Source organism: Capricornis sumatraensis, chromosome 20, assembly GCF_032405125.1.
Source record: "Capricornis sumatraensis isolate serow.1 chromosome 20, serow.2, whole genome shotgun sequence".
Lineage (NCBI taxonomy): Eukaryota > Metazoa > Chordata > Mammalia > Artiodactyla > Bovidae > Capricornis > Capricornis sumatraensis.
In genome coordinates, this window is record NC_091088.1 from 32,257,026 (window position 1) to 32,266,833 (window position 9,808).

At 43.5% G+C, this 9,808-nt stretch overlaps 1 pseudogene; it reads right to left on the minus strand.

The window, feature by feature from the left end:
* Positions 1–9,122: 9,122 nt before the first annotated feature.
* Positions 9,123–9,589, minus strand: LOC138096256 (peptidyl-prolyl cis-trans isomerase A pseudogene; annotated as a pseudogene).
* Between the last annotated feature and the right edge of the window lie 219 nt (positions 9,590–9,808).

The following is a 9,808-nucleotide window of genomic DNA, read 5'->3' on the forward strand; positions in this document are numbered from 1 at the left end:
TTGCATTCAGGGATAAATTTCACTTGGTCATGGTATATGACCCTTTTAATGTGTTGTTGAATTTAATTTGCTAGTATTTTAAGGATTTTTCACCTATATGCATCAGGGATCTTGACCTGTAATTTTCTTTTCTTGTAATGCCTTCGTCTGGCTTTGGTATCAGAGTAATGCTGTCCTTTTAAAATGAGTTTGGAAGTGTTCCCTCTTCTTAAATTTTTGGAAGAGTTTGAGAAAGCTTGACATTAATTCTTCTTTAAATATTCTGTAGAATTAATTGGTGGAGTCATCAGGGCCTGTTCTTCTCTGTGTTGCAAGACTTTTGACTACTGATTCAATCTCCGTACTCATTACTGGTCGTCCAGATTGTCTGTTTCTTCATTATTCATTCTTGGTAGGTTGTGTGTTTCCAGGAATTTATCTGCTTCTCTTAGGTTGCGGGCGTATAAATAAATGTTTGTGGCAGTCTTCTATGATCCTTTGCACTTCTATAATATTAGTTGTAATGTCTCTTCTTTCATTTATAATTTTGAGTCTTTTTTCCTAGTCTACCTAGAGATTTGTCAAATTTTCTTTATCTTAAAAAAAAAACACACCCAGATCTGAGTTTCATGAATATTTTCTATTGTTTTTCTATCATCTATTTCATTTATCCCCACCCTCATCTTTATTCCTTCTCCTAACTTTAGGTTTAGTTTATTCTTCTTTTTCTATTTCCTTGAGGTGTACAATTAGCTTGTTTGTTTGAGATCCCTTCCTTCCTCTCTCTCTTTTATAAGATGACCTACTTTTATTTTTCAAACAAATTGAATTTCACTTTGTTGCACAGCAGAAACTAACACAACATTGTAGAGTAATTTTACTCTAAAAAACAAACAACCAACCCAAATTGAATTTCACAGGAGATTTGTGCACCGGTTAGTGATTGAGTTTAATTTACAGAAGTTGGAGTCACAGGCCTCCCCTAGACCCTCCCTTCAGTCTGCACTCAGCCCCACGTCCCCACACGACGCACTGGACGCTATGTTGAGTGTTGGGTCACCTGTCCCTGCAGTTGGACGATGGATTTTCTCGGGGGCACGCGGGTCTCCAACCGGGCACCAGTCAGGTGCGTGCTGGCTGAAGAGCCCTCGGCCATCAAGCCCGCCGTGTGGTCTGAGAGGCGGTCACCAGGGTGCTGGGAGGATCCGGGCAGGAGTAGCTGCTTCTCCAGGGTGCCATTTCCAGAGCATCGGACTCCCCGGCCCGCCTCCTGCCCAGGACGCCCTCCTTGAGCGCGTGGCCTGTGGGGGCCGGTCCGTCCCTGCAGCTGCCGGGCAGCTGGAAAAGGGGGTGGAGGGCGGAAGCACGGGCGCCGATTGTTTCCTGCGGAGAAGGGCAGGGGACACGGAGCAGCGCCTGGATGCTGGGCCTGCGGCCTCTGCGGAGGGGTGCGCACCCCTGAGCCTGCCCTGGGCACGCCGGCTGTCGGGGGACCCTTCGGCACGAGGCCGGTGACTCTGAGTGCGTGTGGGAGGCAGGCGGCGGTGGCGTTCCGTGGGTGAAGAGGCCGCCTGTGCCCCGGGTGTGGGCTCCGGCCTGGGCCCAGGTTCCGGGGATGACCCAGGCTGCGGTCCCTCTTAGCGGCTCCCGCGTCTGGAGCAGGTGACAGAAGGTCGTGGAAAGCAGACTGAGGCCCGGGCCCGGGGAGAAAGGAGGGCGCTGAGGAGGTTCCCCAAAGTGGCTTCTGTAGGAGCCGGGCTGGCATCACAGCTCCCCGGCATGTGTCCTGGTCGGCCACCTCCTCCCAGGTGTGTCCGGGCTTGTTGTTAAGAACGGGAGAGTCAGGCACGCGAGGCTCCGAGCACAGTGCTGGCCAGGCCCCTCGCCGACCTGGCCCCGTGTAGCTGGCCGCAAGGTGATGGCTCCGTGCACTGCCGCTGGTGAGACTCAAAGGGCTCGGGACGCGGGGCCCTGGGGCCTCCCTCCCAGCCCACACCTTCTGCCCTCCAGCCGCATCCTTCCCGGCCCTTTCTGCTCGTGGACCCAGAAGGGGACCACCCCAATCCTTTCCGATGTGCTTTCCTAACTGATTCTCAGGATGGGGAAGTTGTGGTCAAGGTGTCTTTCCTTCCAGAAGCTTCTGGGCTCCAGGCCTTTGATAAACTACAGAGCCTGGTGAGGCCAGGGCCTGGATGGGGCAGGTCTTCTGGGAACTGGAGCTGGGGAGCGTCGGAGACGTTTGCTGATTCAGCTTTCTGCTGAAGAGCAGCTCACAGGCTGTCAGATGGCAGCGCTCCACCAGCTAAGTGGTCTCCTAGGGGTTTTCAGTGGGCTGATATCATCAGATGAACCTTCTGAAAGAGCCAAGACTCAAAACAGAGGTGGAAACGCATGTGTGGGGTGCAGAGGACACTGGGAAAACGGGCTGGGCCACCACAGATATTTTGAGGGTGGCCAGAACAGTGCTTAGCTGAGGGCAGGGGCTGATAGGGTGGTCTTTGTGGAGAAGGCTGGCAAGTCTCCACTCTAACCGCTTGCTGTTTCTCTCCCCAGGTTCAGAGGGCTCATCTTGAACAGGACTGTCACCAGGCAGCAGTGCAAAGGCGTGGCCACATTTGCTCTCATCGTGTGTGGGAGGTTTTGCCAGTCTCATCACTTGGGCTTCCAGGTGGTGGGGCTGAGACAACAGCTACTTTGGGAGTCTGGTCCTGGCCGGGGAAGGCAGCTGGGAAGCTGAGCTGTGGCTGGGCTGCTGTTCTCAGATGGAAGCAAAAAGCCCTGCCTGTGGCTCCTCCAGCTCACACCTGCCCTCGCAGGCACCCAGGACCAGAGCTGATCCCACGCCTTGAAGGGTTTAACCTGGGATCTGCTGGCATCTGAGGCTGAAGGTGGCTTCAGAACTGGGGTGTTTGCCTCTTGTGGCTTTTCTTTTACGTTAGATTCACTGATGACACTTAGACGGTTACACGTGAAAATCTGGATTCCCATCTTCTTAAAAATCAAGGCTGTGACGATACTGGTTCATGTCAGGGTAGGCAGGAGTCAGCTGCCACCGGGATGGGCTGTTCTATGTAGTTTGCCTCAATGCCCTCCATCCTTTGTTGTCTCCTCCCTGACCCTCCACTGGTTCAACTTCTAGGCCTAGGCCCTGTGAGCATTGTGGTAAGGACCCATTTTTTAACCAGAGCTTGGCTTGTGTCCAGTTTCTGGGACGGCTCTGTAAGTGGGACCAGGCGGTTGGGGAGGAGCCAGCCTGGCAGCCCGCTGCCCAGGCCCTGGCTGTCTGGCCCTGCGTGTCCGTGGGCCTCGCTTCAGATCTGCACCCTGGCAGAATCCAGAAATCTCTTCCTAGCACACAGGCTGGTCACTGCAGGGAGGATGGCAGCAGTTATGGCAGGCCCAGGGGGCCACAGGTCTGGAGAGAGTCCCCTGGGGGTGCCCTCCTCAGCCGTCTGTAGGGGCTGAGTGAGCAACTAGAATGAATGGTTTATGCAGGGGAGTCAAGCTGGGTGGTGGGAGCAGTGGGGAGCAGGACAAAATGCAGAGCGGGTTTCTGGGTGACTGGTATAGTGCCTGGTAAGTTGCTAGCCGATGGGAACGAAGGTCTAGAGTTGCCAGAGTATACTTATAGCCAATTGTTACAGCACTGTTTGTTGTTAAGACTATCCTTTCTGCATTGTCTGTGTGCCTTTGTAAAAATCCAGCTGTTCATATATGTGTAGGTTTTTTTTTTCTGGACTCACTCTTCTGTTTGTTTTTATAGAATGCCATGTTGATTTGATCACTCTAGTTTTAAAAAAAACTCTTAAAATGAGTTATGTTAGTCCTTCAAATTTGTTCTTTTTCTAAGTTGTTTTTGATTATTCTAGGTCCTTTATCTTTTCATATGAATTCTAGAGTTAACTTATCAATTTCTACAAAAATATCTGCTAGGATTTTGATTGAGATTGCTTTGAATCTGCAGATCAGTTTGGAGGAGAATTGATGTCTCAACAACACTGAGTCTTCTGACCCATGGTCAAAGTATAGCTCTCTGTTTGTTTAATTCATCCATAATTTCTCTCGGCAACATTTATCTTCACTGTTTGGGTCTTTCCCATCTTTTTCTGATTTATCCCTAATTATTTAAAATTTTAAAATACCTCTTTTAAGTGATATTTTTAAAAATTCAGATTCCAACTGTAGATAGCATATACAAATATAATTGATTTTTATGTATTGATCTTGAATCCTACAACTTTCCTATACTCATCTATTTATTCTAGTAGTTTTTTGGTTGATTTCATCTTTTTCCAGATAGGTTATCATATTATCTGTGAATAATACTGTTTATTTCTTTTTCTTGCTTGATTACACTGTTTAGAACTTCCAGTATAGTGTTCAGTAGAAGTGATGAGTGGAAATCCTTGACTTGTTCTTGATCTTAGGGGGAAAATATTCAAGTTTTTCACCATTCAGTATGATGTTAACTGTTTTTGGGTGTGTTTTCGTGTCTGTGTGTGTGGATGGCTTTTCTCAGATTGGAGAAGTTCTCTTCTGTTTCTTGTTTTCAGAGGTTTTTTAAAATCAGAATTGGATGTTGGATTTTGGCAAATGCTTTTTCTGTGGCTATTAAGATTTTCATGTGTTTTTTTTTGTCTTTAGTTAGTATTACATTGATTGAATTTTGAATGTTAAAATAACCCTGCATTCCTTGGAAAAATCCCACACAGTCCTGATATATTATCCATTTAATATATTGTTGGTTTTGATTCGCTGAAGTTTTGTTTAGAATTTTTGCGTCTATGTTCAACAGGAATATTGGTCTGTTTCTTTTCTTGTAATGTCTTTTTCTGATTTTGTTGTTGGGGTACTGCTGGCCTCAGAATAAGTTGGGGAGTAGTCCATTCTCAATTTTTGGAAGAGTTTGTATTGAATTGACATTATTTTGTCTTTAAATATTCGATAGAATGCACTGGAAAGTCATCTGGCCTGGAGTTTTCTTCTTTTTTAATGATGCAGCTACTATTTAAAAATCTTTTTATTTTATATTGGATAGTTAACAATGTTTTATTAGTTTTAAATGTACAGCAATGTGATTCTGTTAAACATATGCATATATCTATCTTTCTCAAATTCTTTTCCCAGTTAGGTTATTATAGAATATTGAGCAGAGTTCCCTGTGCTGTGCAGCAGGTCCTTGTTGCTTATCTGTTTTAAATACAGCAGCATGTACATATCAGTCCTAAATTCCCAATCTATCCCTCCTTCAGCGCTTCCCCTGTCCACCCCCTACGCCTGTCTGTTACTATAAGTTCTTTCTCTAAGTCTGTGAGTCTGTTTCTGTTTTGTAAATAAGTTCATTTGTACCACTTGTAAAAGTTCCACGTATAAGTGATAGCGTTTGCGCCTTGTCTTTCTCTGGCTTACTTCACTTAGTATGATGATCTCCAGATCCATCCATGTTGCTGCAAATGGCATTATTTCATTCTTTTTAATCACTGAGTGATACTCCATTGTATCGTCCATTGCACCACATCTTTATCCACTGTCAAGGGACATTTAGATTGCTTCCATGTCTCGGCTCTTGTAAACAGTGCTGCAATGAACATTGGGATGTATGTATACTTTTTTTCCCCTGTATATACAATACCTTATTTATTTTTAAAAACTTTTAATTTCATATTGGGGTATAGCTGATTAACAATGCTGTGATAATTTCAGGTGAACAGTGAAGAGACTCAGTCATACACACACAAGTATCCATTTTCCCTTGATGGGGTGTTTTAAATTATAGTTTAGGCCCCTTTCATTGAGAGTCACTTTCAGGTTGCCAGATTTTTTCTTTAATGAGCTTTGGTCATTTGTATCATCTAAGGAATTTGTGCATTTCATCTAAGTTTTTGTATTTATTGTCATAAGATTGTTTATTATATTTACTTTTATTTTTAAAATTTTATTTATTTATTTTTTGGGTGAGTGGCGTGTAGGATCTTAGTTCCCCAACTGGGGATCAAACCCACGCCTCCTGCATTGGAAGTGCAGTCTCTTAACCACTGGACCATCAGGGAAGTCCCCTATATTTGCCTTTTTCCTTTAATATCTGTAGAAATTTACTTTATTATTTTTGACTGTAACATATGGCTTGCAGGATCTTAGTTCCCAGCAAGGGATGGAACCTGGGTCCTAGCAGTGAAAATAACAAGTCCTACCACTGGACTGCCAGAGAATTCCCTGTAGAAATTTAAATGTTGTAGCGCTTTTATTCATTATGTTGATAATTTGAGTCTTCTCTCTTTTTCTCTTAATCATTATGGCTAGAGTTTTATTAATTTTATTGATCTCAGAGAAGCAACTTTGGCTTCATTTCTTTCCTATTGCCTTTTTGTTTTCTGTTTCATTTATTTCCACTTTGATCTTTAGTATATCCTTTCTTCTGCTTAATGTGGGTTTGATTTTATCTTCTACTTCTAATTTTTAATGTGGAAAGTGAAATTGATTTTTCTTTTCTAATATAACCATTTAGTCTTATAGATTTCTCTGCTTTGGTGACATTCTATAAATTCTCATATTTTCATTTTCCTCCTGTTCAAAGTATTTTCTAATTTCCCTTTTGATTTTGTTTTTGACCTGTGGATTACTTAGATATGTATTTAGTTTTAAAAACTTTGGGGATTTTTTTTCAGAAATCTTTCTGTTATTGATTTATAATTTAATTTCTTTGTGGTCGGAGAAAAATACTTTTTGGGAGTTGAGTCCTTTTGAAATAATTGAGATTTAGGGTATGACCCAGTATAGGGTTTTTCTTGGTGACTGTTCTGTATGCATTTGAGCAGAATGTGTATCCTGACATTGTTGGGTTGAGTGTTTTGTAAATGTCACTCAGGTCAAGCTGGTTGGTAGCTGTTCAGATCTACCACCTCTTTGCTGATTTCCTGCCCATTTGTTCTGCCAATACTGAAATGTCTAGCTGTAACTTGGGGTTTGTCTGTTTTAATGGCTCATGCTTTGAGTGTAAGTATCTCCTGCTTTTTATTTCCCTGGGAATCTTGTTCTGTTCTCCCAGCTCACCTCCAGAATGAGGTGCTGCTCTGCAGAGCACATTCAACTTTTCCTGGAGGAGTGTTCACTGCTGTTTGTCGACTGTTTTTTTTTTTTTTTCTTCTGTCCTTTCACTGGGTCATTATGTCCTGACCACAGTGACTGAGTTTTGTTGCACTCACATATGAAAGACTCAAGAAGCATTTTATGACATAAGAAAGGTATTTGAGGCTCAGTACATGTACATGTGGCATTATTAAAACTAGGAACAAGAATTCATCAGATTCAGGGAACTGCAGCATGGAGTAGCAGTGAGAATATAAGAACCTTGAGAATTAACAAAAATTATTGTGGAGGACATGACTTTTGACTTGATGAAAAGTCAAGAGTGAAAGTCACATCAAGTGTTTCTGGCATGGGGTTTCATTCACATCTACTTAAGTTAGCAGGATCATATCCTTGATCTTTTTGTTTCTCTTCATAACCCATTCCCAAAAGATTCGTGTAAAATGTTTTCCAGCAGATGAAATGTGGGCTTCATTTGAGATCTTATGTGTAATGCCCAGAAATTATAGAGATCACAAGGGTTTACTCTGGATGCTTTGGCCAGAAGGTGGTATGACTGAGGTGGTATGGTTTCACTTTGTTCATGTAACCGGAAGTTGGAAAGTTAATGGGAAGATAAATCATTGTGTTTGGCCAAGAGCTTGGGATCAGAACCTCTGGTGCATAGTAAGAGTCTGAGGACATAGGCAAGATTCTTAACAGAAAAGAGATATAAAAACAAAAAAGGGTTATAGTTTAGGACAAAATTTGAGAAAGAGAAAAAGCTGGATGAGATAACTTCTTTTTAGGTCTTTTGATCTGGGGATGGGCTGTCAGGCTTAAAGGGACAGAGCTAGATTCTATAGACAAAATATAGTCTTAAGAGGTGATATATTTGCTATCATTCTGCAGAAGTGACAGAAGGAAGCTCTTTCAATGCTCAAAGACCCAACTCTCTGGAGCCAAGACAGATGGTGAGCAGCAATCACTATTTGAATGGGTAGAAAAATGTCAACATCAAGGAACGTTTTATCTCCCGTCTGTTTCCCTCTGCAGTTTCAACGTGGTGCAATAAATCCAAGTTTCCCATTTCCTTTCCTCAGGCTGCCCAGGTTGCCAGTGTCTTAGAAGTTGACACGGATCCAGGTTGTTTTGGAAGGGAAATGTTTAACCAAGATGCTGAGCCTGGAGCTTTCAAAAATGGGGTCCTCTTGCTTAGGTTGTCAGATTGTATTAATGTTTTTGTACCCTGGGCTTTGATTCTATATATCCAGTATCCTCATAAAGAGATAGGAAATAATTCATTCAGTAGCTTTCCGTTCAAACAACTCTGCCTTAGCCACTCACATACTCCACTAGTGTATTAAAGTATGAATTAATTGAAGCTTCTGTCTGTTTAGGAGCTGATGATACAAATGTAAATTTGATATGATCCTTACACATAAGGAGCTCATGGTCAAGTAGAGGGGAAAGTAGACAGATATTGTTTTAGTTATCTATATAATAATTTATTATTTCCCATAAATCCATGGCTGACTCTAAGGTTTCTGAGGCACAAATGGGCAGTTTTTCTGCTTGTTTTGCTTGGGGAGTCTCTCATGCACATGCATTCAGCTGGCTGTTGAGCTTGGCTGGAAGATCCAATATGACATCACTCATATGTCTGGCATCTCAGTGCTCTTCCATATGGCCTTTCTCTTTCTTTGTGATCTCATCATCCAATAGTCTAGTCCAAGTTTCTTTACAGCGAGGTGGCTGGCTTTCAGAGACGGCAATGTCATTGCACTCGAGTACTCTTGCCTGGAAAATCCCATGGGGGCAGAGGAGCCTGGTAGGCTTCAGTCCATGGGGTTGCGAAGAGTCGGACACAACTGAGCGACTTCACTTTCACTTTTCACTTTCATGCCTTGGAGAAGGAAATGGCAACCTACTCCAGTGTTCTTGCCTGGGGAATCCCGGGGATGAGGGAGCCTGGTAAGCTGCCGTCTATGGGGTCGCACAGAGTCGGACACGGCTGAAGTGACTTAGCAGCTAGGATAAAAAAAGTCAAGCAGCAAGGATAAAAAAAGTCAAATTGATTAGATTTGTGCACAGTCCACAGTGGTGATCTTCTTGCAGGTGCTGCCATTTCTGGACCCAAAGCTCTCTATGGCTTCCACAGTATTCATGACCTCCTTCACCTTGCCAAAGACCACATGCTTGCCATCCAACCACTCAGTCTTAGCCGTGCAGATGAAAAATTGCAAACCGTTTGTGTTGGGGCCTATGTTTGCCATGGACAAGATGCCAGCACCTGTATATTTCAGGATGAAATTCGTATCATCAAATTTCTCCCCATAGATAGGGGACTTGTCACCAGTGCCATTATGGCATGTGAAGTCACCACCCTGGCACATAAATCCTGGAATTCTGTTAAAGCAGGATTTATCCTTTCCCCTCAGTGCTCAGATCATGAAAGTTTTCCACTGTCTTTGGAACTTTGCAAACAGCTCGAAGGAGACTCGCTGTTGTCAGCGGTGTTGAAGAACACAGTGGGACTGACCATAGCTGGGCAATATAGAAGGCTCTGGGGTGGTGGTGTCTGCAAGGCCTGTTGCATTTTATTGACTGAGGAAAGTCATAATGCCAGCCCTGACTCAAGAGGAGGGGTAGTAATAGTGGTAATGGGTGAAGTAGCACACACCTATAGAGAGGGAACTCTCTTTGGAGAGTAACTTCCACAGATACAAATAAACCAGAACCATAGCTAAAATTTAGTGAGCTC